This window comes from Heterodontus francisci, unplaced genomic scaffold (genome assembly GCF_036365525.1).
Source record: "Heterodontus francisci isolate sHetFra1 unplaced genomic scaffold, sHetFra1.hap1 HAP1_SCAFFOLD_51_1, whole genome shotgun sequence".
Classification (NCBI taxonomy): Eukaryota; Metazoa; Chordata; class Chondrichthyes; order Heterodontiformes; family Heterodontidae; genus Heterodontus; species Heterodontus francisci.
This window is the reverse complement of record NW_027141937.1, coordinates 3,853,900-3,869,662: the sequence shown is the minus strand read 5'-3', so window position 1 is coordinate 3,869,662 and position 15,763 is coordinate 3,853,900. Positions and strand designations below refer to the sequence as shown.

At 47.4% G+C, this 15,763-nt stretch overlaps 1 non-coding gene across 1 annotated transcript; it reads right to left on the bottom strand.

The window, feature by feature from the left end:
• Positions 1-14,755: 14,755 nt before the first annotated feature.
• trnaw-cca (transfer RNA tryptophan (anticodon CCA)) lies at positions 14,756-14,827 on the bottom strand. Its single transcript has one exon. It is a non-coding gene; the product is annotated as a tRNA-Trp (tRNA).
• Between the last annotated feature and the right edge of the window lie 936 nt (positions 14,828-15,763).

Sequence of the window (15,763 nt, the reverse complement as noted above, 5' to 3'; positions counted from 1 at the left end):
TTTTAGAACAGTTCTTTTCAGAAGGCATTGAGAATTAATTTTAGCAGGCCTTCTTCAAAGACATGTAACAAGATGAATTAACACACTGGACTTCGCAGGATCTTTTAAAGATTTTCTGGAAAACAAGCTGGGTTGTGGTCTTCTCTCCTTCCTTGACACTTCTTCAGGCTAACTTTATCAGCTGCTCACTCCAGCAGGTAAAACACACTGACTCTACAACCAAAAGCTTGTGAGTTTTCTGCTGTCTTCGGTGTGCGCTGCTGCTGCCGAGCTTGTCCAATCAAGGGGCGTGAATGACTTCACTAACCACATCTCCCTGTTACCAGGGTTTCTGTTCTATATTTAACTTGAATCATGTGACAACCAGTAAACATAGTTGCCAAATTGGTTCGTTTGGTGCCCTCTTGAAAAAGAACTGGTCCTACATTTATTCAGTTTGATTATGACTTCTTCACAAATATTTTAACCAAAGAAACAGAATCCCTTCCAAAACATCATGTACTTTCCCTGAGCGACAGGTTATTGCAAGTCTCTCTGGCTGTGTTTATTTTAGGTGATTTTGTACTCAGGTTCTTTCTGAATCCATGTGTTTGCAGATCTTTGTGAATGAGAGATGTGGAGATATGCTTAAAAAATTTCCCTATAAATTATTCATATCTCCGTCTTTCCCCGAACTTTGTGCAAACACATTAATGAGGGAATCACACACATCAAGCCGTCAAACCTGTCCGCTAAACATTGAAAGGTGACAGTGTTTATTGTAACGGGATTCCATTTATTCAGACACATCTTGATGATTCACACATGTAATGTATTTGTATATTATATTCATGACATAATGGCGTAAATAAACACTTCCTTGCACTTGCCACGCTTGGTGAACATTTTCTCTGCTGATGCCCCTTGAATATATTAGAGAACATGGTGACGAGGTTGAGATAAAAGTCTGTAAATATAGGCAGCAAACAGCAGCAGGGACTGCAGTGAACAAGATTTACGTGACATATTTGTGCTTATATTGGTGGGTGAAATAAGATACTAAACACACAGAATCCAACATTTGAGCTCGCGTATAAGATTGCTCTGTCTATGGAGATAGCATCAAAGAATGCTCAGGAATTTTATCCTATGCCAGTGATAGTAACACACTTCAGGGGAACTTTAAAAAAAATGGTAAAATGGGCTTTCACATAACAGATGAAATTTTGCACAGAGAAGTGTGAAGTGATACAATTTGGAAGGAAGAATGAGGAGAGGCCATATAAATTAAACATGACAATTCTAAAGTGGGTGCAGGAGCAGAGAGACAATGTACACCAATTTTAGAAGGATTGAAAAGGTAACTCAGAGCAAACAGGACACTTGGATGTATTAATATAGGCATAGAGTAAAAACATATAAGTTATGCTAAACCTTTATAAAATGCTGGGAATGAATGGCCTCTTCCTGTACCTCCACAGAAAGCTTCCATTCCAGGTTTACATACACTCATCAGGATCACTCTCCACAGATCCTGCCACTCCAGGCTCGGACACCCACTTCAGGATCACTCTCCACAGATCCCGCCATTCCAGGTTCGGGCACCCACTTCAGGATCACTCTCCATACATCCCGCCGCTCCACTCGCGGATATCTCCCTCAGGATCCGATCAAAGAATGTTGCTTGTCACTTATCAGCTCAAGCCTGAATGTTGTTCAGGTCTTGCTGCTTGCAGGCACAGACTGCTTCAGTATCTGAGGAGTTGTGAATCATCAACGAACATTCCCACTTCTCACTTATGTTGAAGAGAAAGCCATCAATGAAACAGCTGAGGATGGTTGGGAACGGGCACTGCCCTGAGAAACTAAGAATCCAGTCATGAATGGTGGTGGACAATTAAATAACGAACCAGATGAGGAGGCTCCAAAAACATCCCTATCCTCAATGTTAGTGGAGCCGAGCACGTCAGTGCAAAAGATGAAGCTGAAGCATTTGAAACCATCTTCAGTCAGAAATTGCTCAGTGGATGATTCATCTCGGCCTCTTGAGGTCCCCAGCATCACAGCTTCCAGTTTTCAGCCAATTCGCTTCACTCCACATGATAGCAAGTAACAGCTGAAGTCACTCGATACAGCAAAGACTATGGGCCCTAACAACATCCCGGCTCTCGTACTGAAGACTTGTGCTCCAGAACTAGCTGCGCTCTCAGCCAAGCTGTTCCAGTCGAGCTACAACACAGGCATCTACTTGACAATGTGGAAAATTGCCCAGGTTTGCCCTGTCCGTAAAAATGCAGGACAAATGCAATCTGACCAATTGCCGCCCCATCAGTCTACTATTAATCATCAGCAAAGTGATGGAAGATGTCACCAACAGTGCTATCAAGCACCACACACTTAACAATAATCTGCTCATCGATGCTCAGTTTAGGTTCTGCCAGGGTCTCTCAGCTCCAGGAAATAATTTGGCAGATAGAGTATAATGTGGGAAAATGTGAGGTTATCCAATTTGGTAGGAAGAATAGAACAGGAAAATATTATTTAAATTGTGAGAGATTACAGAATGCTGCGGTGTAGAAGGATCTGGGTGTCCTCGTACATGAATCACAAAAAGTTACCATGCAGGTACAGCAAATAATTAGGAAGGCAAATGGAATGTTACCCTTTATTGCAAGGGGGATGGAGCATAAAAGTAGAGAAGTGTTGCTACAAATGTACAGGGTGTTGGTGAAACCACACCTGGAGTACTGTGTACAGTTTTGGTCTCCTTATTTAAGGAGGGATATACTTGCATTGGAGGCAGTTCAGAGAAGGTTCACTAGATTTATTCCAGTGATGAAGGTGTTGTCGTATGAGGAAAGTTGAGCAGGTTGGATCGATACTCATTGGAGCTGAGAAAAATGAAAGGAGAACGTATTGAGACATATAAGATTCTGAGGGGATTTGACAGGGTAGATGCTGAGAGGATGTTTCCACTCGTGGTGGAATCTAGAACTAGGGGACACAGTTTCAGATTTAGGTGTTTTTCATTTAAGAAGGAATTTCTTCTCTAAGAGGGTCATTAATCTTTGGAATTCTCTACCGCAGAGAGCAGTGGAGGCTGGGTCATTGAATGTCTTCAAGATTTTTATCTACAAGAGAGCCAAGGGTTATGTGGGCAGGCAAGAAAGTGGGGTTGAGGTCATGATCAGGTCAGCCATGATCCTATTGAATGGCGGAGCAGGCTCGAGGGGCCAAATGGCCTACTCCTGCTACTAGTTCTTCTGATCTTCTGTTCTTATGACCTCATTGCAGCTTGGTCCAAACAGAGAAGAAAGAGTGGAATTCCAGAGGAGAGGTGAGAGTGATTGCCCTTGAGTGAGTGTGGCATCAAGGATCCCTAGCAAAATTGAAGTCAATGGGAATCAGGGGGAAAACTCTCCACTTGCTGGAGTTGTACCTCGCACAAAACAAGATGGTTGTGGTTCGTGGAGGCCAATCATCTCAGCCCAGGACATTGCTTCAGTAGTTTCTCAGGGTAGTGTCATCGACCCAAACACCCTCAGCTGTTTCATTGACGACTTTCCCTTCAACATAAGTCAGAAGTGGGAATGTTAGGTGATGATTCACAACTCCTCAGTTGAAGCATTCTGTGCCTACAAGCAGCAAGACCTGAACAATATTCAGGCTTGAGCTGATAAGTGACAAGCAACCTTCTGGCCACACAAGTGCCAAACAGTGAACATCTCCAATGAGAGAGAGACAAAAATCTACCTTTTGATATTCAGAGCATTATCATCGCTGAATCCCCCACCATCAATATGTTGGGGGTTACCATTGACCAGAAACTAAACTGGACCAGTCACATCTATGGTGCGGCTATAAGTGCAGGTCAGAGATGAGGAATTCTGCAGCAAGTATCTCACCTCCTGATACATCGAAACCTGTACACCATCTACAAGGCACAAGTCAGGAGTGTGATGGAATACATCCCACTCAACAACACTCAAGAAGCTCAATACCATCCAGGACAAAGCAGCCCACTTAATCGCCACCGAACCCACCACCTTAAACATTCACTCTCTCCACCACCAGTACACAGTGGCTGCAGTGTGTACCATCTCCATATGCACTGCAGTAACTCGCGAAGTATCCTTCAACAGCACCTTTCAAACCCGTGACCTCTGCCACCTCGAAGGACAAGGGCAGCAGATGCATGGGAACTCGCCATCTGCAGGTTCCCCTCCAAGTCACTCACCATCCTGACTTGGAACTATATCGCCATTTCTTCACTGTTGTTGGGTCACAATCCTGGAACTCCCTCCCCAATGGCAGTGTGGGTGTTCCTGCACTACATGGACTGCAGCAGTTCAAGATGGCAGCTCACCACTACATTCTCAAGGGCAATTAGGGATGGATAATAAATGCTCGCCTTATCAGCGATACTCACATCCAAGAATGAATAAAAAACAAATCACTCTCCACAGATTCCCCACAATCTGGGCTTGGACATTCGCTTCAGGAGCACAGAGCTTTGTATAACTGCAACATGAGTTCCAAACTTTATATTCCATTCGCTTTTCACATTATTTTTTCCCAGTCCACTAGCTTTTAGTAATTCTGTATTCGGGTCTCGGCTCCTCCACAGTTTCTAACATCTCACCACTTACAAAAAAACACTCTGATCTATCTTTCTTCGGTATTACATGACCCCACATTTTAAACTCCATCTGTCAAAGCATTGCTCACTCACTTATTCTATCAAGAAGATTTGAAAATACATTTCTTGCCAAAGGATAATATTCTGCTTCTGCTCCCTCGCCGTTTGCTTTTCCCATTAGTCTTTCACTTGGTGTAAATCCAGAGAATATAAAGATGGAAGGAAGGGAGGGAGGGAAAATCTTGCTCCGTTTTGTGATCCCAATTTGATCCTCATTCCAGTCCAATTTGGGTGAAGAATCCCAGTTGTCTGTCTCAATTTTAATAATATATAAACAATTCTGGAAACACCGTCTGGAAATTGACAAGAACAGGTTTCCAGGCTGACTTTACGCAAAAAGTCCCCCATTAGAAATAAAGGAACTAAACAGCTCACAAACTAATGACAAGGATGGGATTTGAACCCATACATGACGAACACAATGGATTAGCAGTCCATCACCTTAACCTTGTAGCCACCTTGTCAGATGCACAAGCATGGCTGTCACCTTCAGCACAGCTCCTGGCTGTGCAGCCAGCTGCAGTGACCGAATGATTCAGGCATCTGAGTGATGTTAATCATGATGTGATCAAATGATTGAATGTTCCACTCTTTCCGTGGTGGGTTTTCACACTGAGTGGAAACGTGTTGGACATGGTCTGGAAATGTTTCACACCGCTCCATTCCCTATTTCATTTACTTCCAGAAGGTATATTTCCATCATTATACAACCCAAAAGATGAACTTTTTTCAAAAGACTTCAGTGTATTTAACTCTGTGTCCAACACTGTGAGGCAGCTTTCTGTGTTTATAAAGAGTGTAATTTATTGACTGGTCTCTTGGATCTTGGATCAAACAGGGTGACAGACAGAGGTCTGTGTGCAGAGGGTTTGGAGGTGAGCTCTGATTCCTAACCCTTTCTGGATTGTGAGGAATAAAGAATGAATGAGAGAGAGAGAATGTGGGAGAAGGGATGATGGAAGAATTTGTCCGTGAACCTGATTAAAAGTGGCTCAAACGCAAGATAATATTAAGTTATCAAGAGCAGAACATTAACATAATCTGAGTTCCACGATCTGGTCGGGTCCCATTCCCCTGAAGTGAGGAATGAACGGGTGGGAAATTCCACCTGGAGTTATATTTGTCTCCAATGAAGATGAGTTCACAGTGAGGATGGAATAGCTCAGTTGGGAGAACAGTAGATTGAAGAACCAGGATACAATCCCTGGTTTCATCAGTTTTAATTTGGTGTCTCCATCAGTTTAAGTAGAGAGAATCAGAGGAGAGATTTTCCACTCTTGACCCCATGGGCTGAATTTTAAACTAATGGTGCGGCTCTCGGCAGAGACACCGGAAGCGGGTATCATCACCACACGAGTGAAATGTGGCCGACCGACTCCGATCATGGAGCAGCCGACCAATTAATGAAGGGGAGACATGGGGCCCATGTAAACTAGGACCAGAGGTAGGGAACGAGGTGCTGATGGCACCGACATCTGACACAATGTCAGGTGCTGGCACCATATTTAAAGGGCTGCCAGCCCTGCAAGCACTGCTGCCTGGTTTAAAGGAGTGTCTTCCTGAGAGCCCTCTGCTGTCCCAGAACCCGTTCTGCTGCCTCTGCTGTCCCAGGACCCGTTCTGCTGCCTCTGCTGTCCCAGGACCCGTTCTGCTGCCTCTGCTGCCTCAGGACTCGTTCTGCTGCCTCTGCTGCCCCAGGACCCGTTCTGCTGCCTCAGATGCCCCAGGACCTGTTCTGCTGCCTCTGCTGCCCCACGACCCGTTCTGCTGCCTCTGCTGCCCCAGGACCCGTTCTGCTGCCTCTGCTGCCCCAGGACCCGTTCTGCTGCCTCTGATGCCCCAGGACCTGTTCTGCTGCCTCTGCTGCCCCAGGACCCGTTCTGCTGCCTCTGCTGCCCCAGGACCCGTTCTGCTGCCTCTGCTGCCCCAGGACCCGTTCTGCTGCCTCTGCTGCCCCAGGACCCGTTCTGCTGCCTCTGCTGTCCCAGGACCCGTTCTGCTGCCTCTGCTGCCCCAGGACATGTTCTGCAGCCTCTGCTGCCCCAGAACCCGTTCTGCTGCCTCTGATGCCCCTGGACCCGTTCTGCTGTCTCTGCTGTCCCAGGACCTGTTCTGCTGCCTCTGCTGCCCCAGGACTCGTTCTGCTGCCGCTGATGCCCCTGGACCCGTTCTGCTGTCTCTGCTGTCCCAGACCCGTTCTGCTGCCTCTGCTGCCTGATGGGTAAGGAGCTGAATGCGAGCTTGCAGTGACCATGGTCCCACGGTTTAGCGATGCCTCCCTGCAGGTTCTCCTCCAGGTGGCAAGAGAAAGGTGGAAGATCCTCTTCCCCAGGGATGAGAGGTGGAGACCTGTCCACCTGACCAAGCAAAGCTGGCTGGAGATAGTAGGTGAGGTCAGCAGTCGTGGGGTCACCCCCAGGACATGGATCCAGTACAGGAAGTGGGTCAATGACCTGATCCAGGCTGCTCAGGCGAAAACTCAAAACACTTTGGACCCTTTGGACATTGCATGTGGCAGAGTGAGAGGGAGTGTTTGGTGGAAAGGGAGTGACCACCCAGTCATGTGTATTGGGGAAGGGCAGCAGGACATGCTGCCTGAGGCTTGGCTGCATCTCAGTGAGAGGCGAACGTCAGTCATTGTATAACCTCACACAGTCCCTCGAGAGGGGCCACATGCAGGAGGAATACGTGTGTCCCCATCATGGACTGCTGGACTATCACCATCAGAGATGTTGGGCTTGTCCCCGCTGGGAGACTAACTTTGTTCATCATTGTGTCTGCAGGAGAAGACATCCCACAATCGGAAAGAGCGTGTCAAGACCGGCAGTGGAGTGCCTTATCTCCATGTCCTCATCCCGATGGAGGAGGAGGCCATGGAACAGGCCGGGCAGCAAAGCAGCTGCTCCATAGCTGATAGAGATACAGGGTCACCTACCCAAGAGAGTGAGTGAACATCTCCTGGGGCACAAGGGAGCATCTGCTGCAAAGGAGCCACACTGCTCATCTGTTCACCACTGCATCAATGGAGCTGCACAGTAGGGGTGGTTGGAATGTCACGATGGGCAGACCCTAACCCTTCAATGTCCCTGTTTTCTCATGAAGGCCCGGATGAACGACAAAAGCAAAGAGCTGGAGAGACTGGGGGACAGCCGAGCACGTCTGAGGAGGAGGGAGCCTCAGAGGGTGTACCATCACCTCATTTCCCTGCACCCTCCACCAGCACAGAAACCCTCACGTTGGTGGGTATCCGTTCGCGGTTAGATTTGGGCATACAAACTGGTGAGCACATCACAGACAGGCCCAGGCAGCTGACGGAGGCTGTGACAGCCGAGGCCACTGGCAGTTGGAGGTCTGTGGGAGGCCAGGCCCATGCTGAGTCCCAGGCTGATGACGTGTCTCTTGTGTCACCAGCAACACGGGAAATGCTGCAGCTGCAGTGAGAGGTCAGGCAACATCTTGCAGAGTTGCCAGAGGCTATGTGTCCCCAAGCATGGAGAGATTGGTCACTCTCATGGAGAGCCAGATCCAGCAGACCAATCTGTGTCTGCCAGAGATGTGCGCAGACCGGCACTCCATCGCTTTGTCCATGAGCTCCATCCAGTGGTGACAAGGTGAGAGGGGGGACGAGGCACCTGAACTCTCCACCAGGTCCACGTCCCTCTCAGGTCAGCAGGGAGGTACAAGTGTGTCTTATAACCGGGGAGGGGCAGCTGGCTGCTACATCTGGGGGCCCCTCTCAGGGTGCTCCTGGTGTGGACAGTAATTCCAAAGTCCCTCTGCCAGTGACTCTAGTGATGCCAGTGCCTCCATCATCCTCGATGACAGAGGGGGTCCCTGTACCTGTGCAGGAGGCCCTCAGTGTGCCGGGGCCCTCCAGGCCTCAGGCAGCCAGAGGACGGCCGCCAATGCCATCCCAAGCCATGGGGCAGCAAGGTCAGCAGCCTGTCTCCATCTCAGCTGTCAGAGCAGGGGGAGCACCACGTAGGAGCACCCGGAAAAGATTTAAGAAGAGCACCTAGATTCACTGAGGGGTTCACGGGTGAATGCACATTCCAGATGGATAGGGTTGTGTTTGGTGTCGCACGGAATAAAGAAATGATGTTCTCTCACTATGTCTCCTTCCTATTGTTGATGCCCTTTGGGACTTCATTTCAACCCTTCCTCCCAAGGGGCTGGAAGTGAGGGACCAAGCCCTGAGTTCACAAAGCTTCGGCCTTGCCACTGTGCGATGTGTACCTGGGCGCTGTGGTGTAGAAGGAAAGAGGTGACAACAGGGCTGCTTAAAGCTAAGACTTTATTGCTGTGGTTCCAGAAGGTGGTAAGGCTCAAAGGAAACGTGAATGTATAAGGGTGTCTCGTGTCTCCCTTGTGTGTATCTCATGTGGCTTTTATGCTGTGCCTGAGGTTCTTCATCTGGCACTGCTTGGGCAGCATCCTCCTCCACATCCTCATCATCAGAGGAGGCATTGCACTCCACGATATCCTCACTAGTCAACACCTCACCCCTCTGTAATGCCAGATTGTGCTGAGCACAGCAAACCACCATGATACGCGAGACCCTCGCTGGGACATACTGAAGGGCTCCACAGGAACAATCTAAGTGCCTGAATCTCATCTTCAGGAGACCAATGGCCTCCTTGATGGTCACTCGGGTTGACCCGCAGCAGGTGTTGTACCTCTCCTCTGCATCCTTGTGTGGATTCCTCACAGGCGTCAGTAGTCATGTCCTCACTGGGTTGCCCTTGTCTCCAAGGATCCATCTCAGAAAGCGCATGGGGCCACGGAAAAGTTCTGATACCTGGGACTGCCTTGGTATGCAGGCGTTGTGGCTGCTTCCCGGGATTTGTGCACACACCTGTAGGATCCATTTGTGATGGTTACAGACCAGTTACACATTGAGCAAGTGGAAGCCCTTCCTGTTGAAGGCTGCTGGCTGGTCTGCGGGAGCCTTGATGGTCACATGGGTGCAGTCGATGACACCCTACACCTGGGGGAATCCAGTGATGGCCCGTTTCCTATAGCTCTCTCAGCTTGACTGTTTGGATCAATGTGCACATAGTCGCCAGCCCTCCTGAACAGGACATTGGTGACCTCCTTGATGCACTGATTCTCTACAGACTGTGAGATTCCACACATATCTCCAGTGGATCCCCGCAATGATCTGGTGGTGTAGAAGTTCAGTGGCACGGTAACCTTCAGTGACACTGGCATCAGGTGCCCACCAAGTCGCGTGGGGCACAGCTGCATCATGGCAGAGAGATCAGTGACGGCCTCCGTGGAGAGGTGCAGTCTGTTGAGACACTGTCACTCGGACATCTGCAGGTAGTTGAACCTCGGCTGACGTGTTCCTCTGCCTCCTTCTCCAGCCTCCTGTTCGAGGCTGGCCCTCCTGTGGGCCCCCAAGCAGCTGTGGTGCCCCTGCTGGTGCCTGGGCCTCCCTCCCTCCCTCTCTACTCCTCCTCCTCTTCAATGGGAGCCGCGAATCCAGGGTGAATGAGGCCCATGACAGGTTGCCCCTCCCTGAATGCAAGGCCTTCACAGTAAACAACACCCAGTCACAGTTACCTCACTTGTCATCCTCAATGAGGTGGCACTGCCCCAATGGCATCCTGATGTTGTTCCCCCTGCAGAGCTGGCACATTGGCCCCCACTCCTGACAGTGTTTCCCGATGCCCTTTCCCCCTCCACCCTTGCTGCCAAGTTATGCTGCCTCACCCGATAGCGTCCCAGTGAAGCCAACACTCAGCTCCCACCTCCCAGTCACCTCCTTTAACCAGGCGAGGCTCTGAAGCCCCGTGGTTCCCGTGCACTATTAGTTCAATTGGACCCAGTGAATAAAATTGCTGACAATTGGACTCATAAATACTTTAAATGCCTTCTTGCCGAGTGGATGTGCGAAGTCTGCCCTCCATGTCAGCTGCTGACAGAAAAATCCATTCCAAAGTCTTCCATCCCTATTTTCTACACCCCCCTCCCCCTCCCCGGCCTCCATTCCCGTCTCCAACGGTCCCTTAAAATTCTGGCCCATGTCTCTAAGACTAATGGGAATGAAACCACATCTGCTCATTAGCCTGAACGGGGAGAGCTGCTCTCTCTGTGTTTAAAGTGAATGAATCTGCTCTTTACCTTGTCTTACTGGAACGTTCACTGTCTGGAAATGTCTGTTTGAAAATGTTTTCCTGTTATATTAATGGAGCAGAGGAGCAGATGTGAGGTGCTGTTGAACAGAAAGGTTTGGAAGTGGGTGAAGGGGTGGAGTGACGGTGTGAGTGAGAGGTGCAGTGAGTTGGCCATTCTCAATGGAGTGTCAGGAATGAAGGTCAGAGGAACAGACCAGGCAGGAAACACAGAAAGAGCGAAGAGAGGCTGGTGTGAAAAACAGAGATTAAACAACAGGCTTGTTCAGTTGGTTTGGGTCTGGTGTTTAGAATACCCGGAATCTGGGTTCACTTCCCTTCCAACTCAGGCAATTGTACCAACATTATGTTCATAAAACCATAGACTGATACCTAAAGAAGGAGACCATTTGGTCCATTGTGTCAATGCTGTCTCTTTGGTTGTGTTATCCAATTAGTTCTGATGCTCAGCTTTTTCCTGCAATCTGTACATTTTTCCTTCCAGTATTTATCCCAATTGCTTTTCAAAGTTACTACTGAATCTGCTTTTAAGTCCTGATCAGACAGTGCATTCCAGATCACAACACATCACTGTATAAAAAATTATTCCTCATTTCGCCTCTGGTTCTTTTCTCAATCACCTGAGAAATACATCCTCTGGTTACTGACCCTTTTGCCACTGGAAACAATTTCTCCTTATTTAACATATTGAAAACCTTCTTGATGATGTCACATACTAGACTGCCAGTAAAACTGAAGCCCATGGAATAAAAGGGACAATGACAGCATGGGTATGAAATTAGCAGACTGATAGGAACATAGGAACATAGGAGCAGGAGTAGGCCATTCAGCCCATCGAGCCCACCCCTCCATTCAATATGATGATGACTGATCATCCACTTCAATGCCTTTTTCCCACACGAACACCATAACCGCTGCGTCATTTATATTTAGAAATCTGTCAATCTCTGCTCCAAACATACTCAATAACTGAGCTTCCACAGCCCTCTGAGGTAGAGAATTCCAAAGATTCACAACCCACTGAGTAAAGAAATTTCTCCTCATCGCTGTCCGAAGTGGCTTTCCCGTTACGTTGAAATTGTGTCCCCTGGTTATAGATTCCTCAACCGGAGGAAACAGCTTCATCTACCCTGTTTGTCCCTTTGTGGGCGGCACAGTGGCGCAGTGGTTAGCACTGCAGCCTCACAGCTCCAGCGATCCAGGTTCGATTCCAGGTACTGCCTGTGTGGAGTTTGCAAGTTCTCCCTGTGTCTGCTTGGGTTTTCTTCGGGTGCTCCGGTTTCCTCCCACAAGCCAAAAGACTTGCAGGTTGATAGGTAAATTGGCCATTATAAATTGCCACTAGTATAGATAGGTGGCAGGGAAATATCGGGACAGGTGGGGATGTTTGGTTGGAATATGGGATTAGTGTAGGATTAGTATAAATGGGTGGTTGATGGTTGGCACAGACTTGGTGGGCCAAAGGCCCTGTTTCAGTGTTGTATCTCTAAACTAAATATTTTGTAAGTTTCAATGAGATCACCTCTCATACTTCAAAACTCCAGAGAATACAGGCCCAGTTTCCCCAATCTCTCTTCATATGACAGTCCCGCCATCCCGGGAACAAGTCTGGTGAACCTTCGTTGCATTCCCTCTATGGCAATGATATCCTTCCTAAGGTAAGGGTACCAAAACTGCACACAGTATTCCAAACTGCAGACCAACCAAGGTTATATACAATTGAAGCAAGACTTCACTACTCCTGTACTCAAATCCTCTTGCGATAGAGTCTAACATGTCATTCGCCTTCCTAATTGCTTGCTGCACCTGCATGTTAGCTTTCAGTCACTTATTGACAAGGACACCCAGGCCCCTTTGTACATCTACACTTTCTAATCTCTTACCATTTAAGAAATAATCTGCACATCTCTTCCTCCTACAAAAATGGATAACCTCACATTTTTACACATTATATTCCATGTGCCATTTTCTTGTTCACTCACGCAGTCTGTCCAAGTTTTGTGTCATCCGCGAACTTGGAAATACGACATTTGGTCCCCACATCCGAATCATTGATATATATTGTGAACAGCTGGGTCACAGTGTGGTGGTGAACAGTTGTATTTCTGTCTGGAGGAAGGTTTACAGTGGGTTCCCCATGGTTCCTCATAACTTCAGTTGTGTGCAGAGACTGGAAAAGTTGGGGTTGTTCTCCTTGGAGCAGAGCAAGTTCAGAACAACTTTGACAGAGTTAGAATCAAGGAATCGAATGGTTACAATACAGAAGGAGACCATTCAGTCCATCATGTCCATGACAGCTCTTTGCAAGAGCAGATCAGCTAATTCCACTCCTCTGCCCTTTCATTGTAACCCTGCAAATTTTCTCTATTCAGGTGTTTATCCAATTCCCTTTTGAAAGCCACGATTGAATCTGCCTCCAGCACACTCTCAGGCAGTATATTCCAGATCCGAACCACTCGCTCTGTCCCACACCCCTGGTACCATTGCAGAAAATCTTTTCTGTTCATTTCATCCCTCATAAATAATTGAAATTAAATGTTTATTAGGAAATGCACAACATAAAAAGGAGAGATAAATAAATGATGAGCAAAATAGAAGTCAATGTTTGGAAGGTAAAAAGAGCAAAAGATGTAACTTTTATTCTGGATGAGTGAGAGGAACATATCACACTTTGGGGCTTTTGGAAGAGGATTTATTGATAAACCTGGGATTTGAGAGGAAGCTGCTTCATGGTTTACAGAACAAATTCAGCCCCTGGGGTGGAGCCAACAGCTGCACTGTAATTCCTCACCTCAGGATTCCAAGCCTCTGACCTGCTCTTGTAGCCACGTTATTTGTATGGCTACCCATGGTAACCCCCATGATGTTGATGGTGGGGGATTCAGTGATTGTAATGCTATTGAATGTCAAGGGGAGATGGTTAGATTCTCTCTTGTTGGAGATGGTCATTGCCTGGCACTTGTGTGGTGCGGATGTTACTTGCCACTTATCATCGCAAGCCTGTGAGACTGAAATAGCTCAGTTGAGAGAGTGTGAGACTGAAGATCCCTGGTTCAATCTGGGGTTTTGGCAGTTCTCCTTTATTCTGCGTCGCCATTTGGTTTTGACTCTCGTGTTGCACAATTTACACTGAAATTATTTACCCAACTCTGAAGGTTGGATTGGAATAGAGAGATATCAAGGATGGGAAATGTTTACATTGTCTGCTTTAGCTTATTCTCTATCTTCTTGTGTCCTTTTCCCCAGTTTTTGAATCTTTCGGGGCAGGGTGAACATTTGATTTGCTGCATTTGTCCCAAACTGAAGCCTTTTCCACATCTCTGGGCGGTCAGACTTGCTCTGTCTGTTTTTGCTGCTCGTGACCATTAACGAGAACAGGCCACGAGTTCAATGTTTATCAGCAAACGGAAGATAATTGGAAAGAATTCTGTGTTACTCCAGACCAGTGACAAAGATGCAATGGATGTTATTCGAAATAAGTTCCCTCTGACATTTTATGTAAACTTGTTTGCATCTAAAAGTTGGATTTTAAGTGTTACAAAAATGTGTCAAATTAATGACTGACCATGTGACAGCGCACATGGGGATCAAATCCACAGCCTTGTTGTTATCAACACTGCGTCCTAACCAACTGAACTAAGCGGCCTATAGACAGAGCCAGGTATGGGTTTGAGCCGCACGCTGGGCGGTTTGTGTTTTATTTCTCACACTGGATGACAGAGCGATTGTACAAACAATGGACACATCACATCCCTGAAACATTGTTCTGATACAAAACAGTGTGAAATAAGAACTGAGCATGGAAATGGAACGGAACCAGAAATCAGGACTTTAATCTATTAAAGTTGATCTTGAAATTCAACCATTCACTGAACATTCCAATAGATCGAACTCTCTTCTGATATAAAATCCAGGAACTTGAGCTGCTGGAAAACATAACTGAGCCTGACGTGATTTGAACACGCAACCTTCTGATTTGGAGTCAGACGCGCTACCGTTGTGCCACAAGCTCACAAATAGAGCAAAGTCTTCCATTCCTGGCAGTTTTACTTCTTGTTTAGATTCAATGATTGAAATTAATTCAATCCTCATCTGACCTCCACTCTGTAAAGGCCTGCTACCCGACCTGAACCCGACGGGACCCGCGACCTGTGTCGGGTCCGGGTCGTGTTGGGTCGCTCTTCCGGGTCTGGCTTTCGGGCTCGGGTCGGGTCGGGCCAGGTTCGGGTCGGGCTGGGTCCAGGTCGGTCTGAGTCCGTGTCGGAAACACACAGTAAGTATTACATTTTGCTCTGCTGGGAAGTTGAGTTTAGTAAGTGTAAAAAGTTGAAAAGCCAACCTGAGCTGGGAGTCTGGGACATCAAGGAGGGAAACTCTGAGTCTGCTCAGTGAGCAAGTGAGCATCTCTATGATGTCATTGCGCTCATGCTGCAGCTTCCGGTCGATTCGGAATCGGGAGGTAGGTAAAGTGAACATTCCGGTGGTCGGGTCAGGCTCGGGTCGGTTTGGGCGTGGGAATAAATGGAGACATTCGGGCCGGGTCGGGCTCGGGTCCAGTGTGGTTCTGTCAGGTTCGTGTCGGGTTTTTTTTCCTGACCTGAGCAGGCCTTTACCGCTCTGTCAGTTCAGTGCCTTATTTAAACTATTACTTAGAGTTCTGTTTTACAGGGTCTCGGCTGTTTAAGTGTTTCCCAGACCCACTACTCTGATTAATCAGACATTTTGCTGCTAACTGCTGCTGCTACAATTGAAATGTAAAAAAGAATTTCCAGTGACCTGCAACCAATGGACAAATACATTTCAGAAAGTTAAAGCTCATTCGCCAATCCACAAATGTGTCTTTCTGCTTATATTTATAAACAACTCCTTCTCTCCACTATGAGAACTATACAATCACTCCAGTTATTTGAAAGTTAGTATAAGATGTTCCAGTTCATCAATTTTAAAA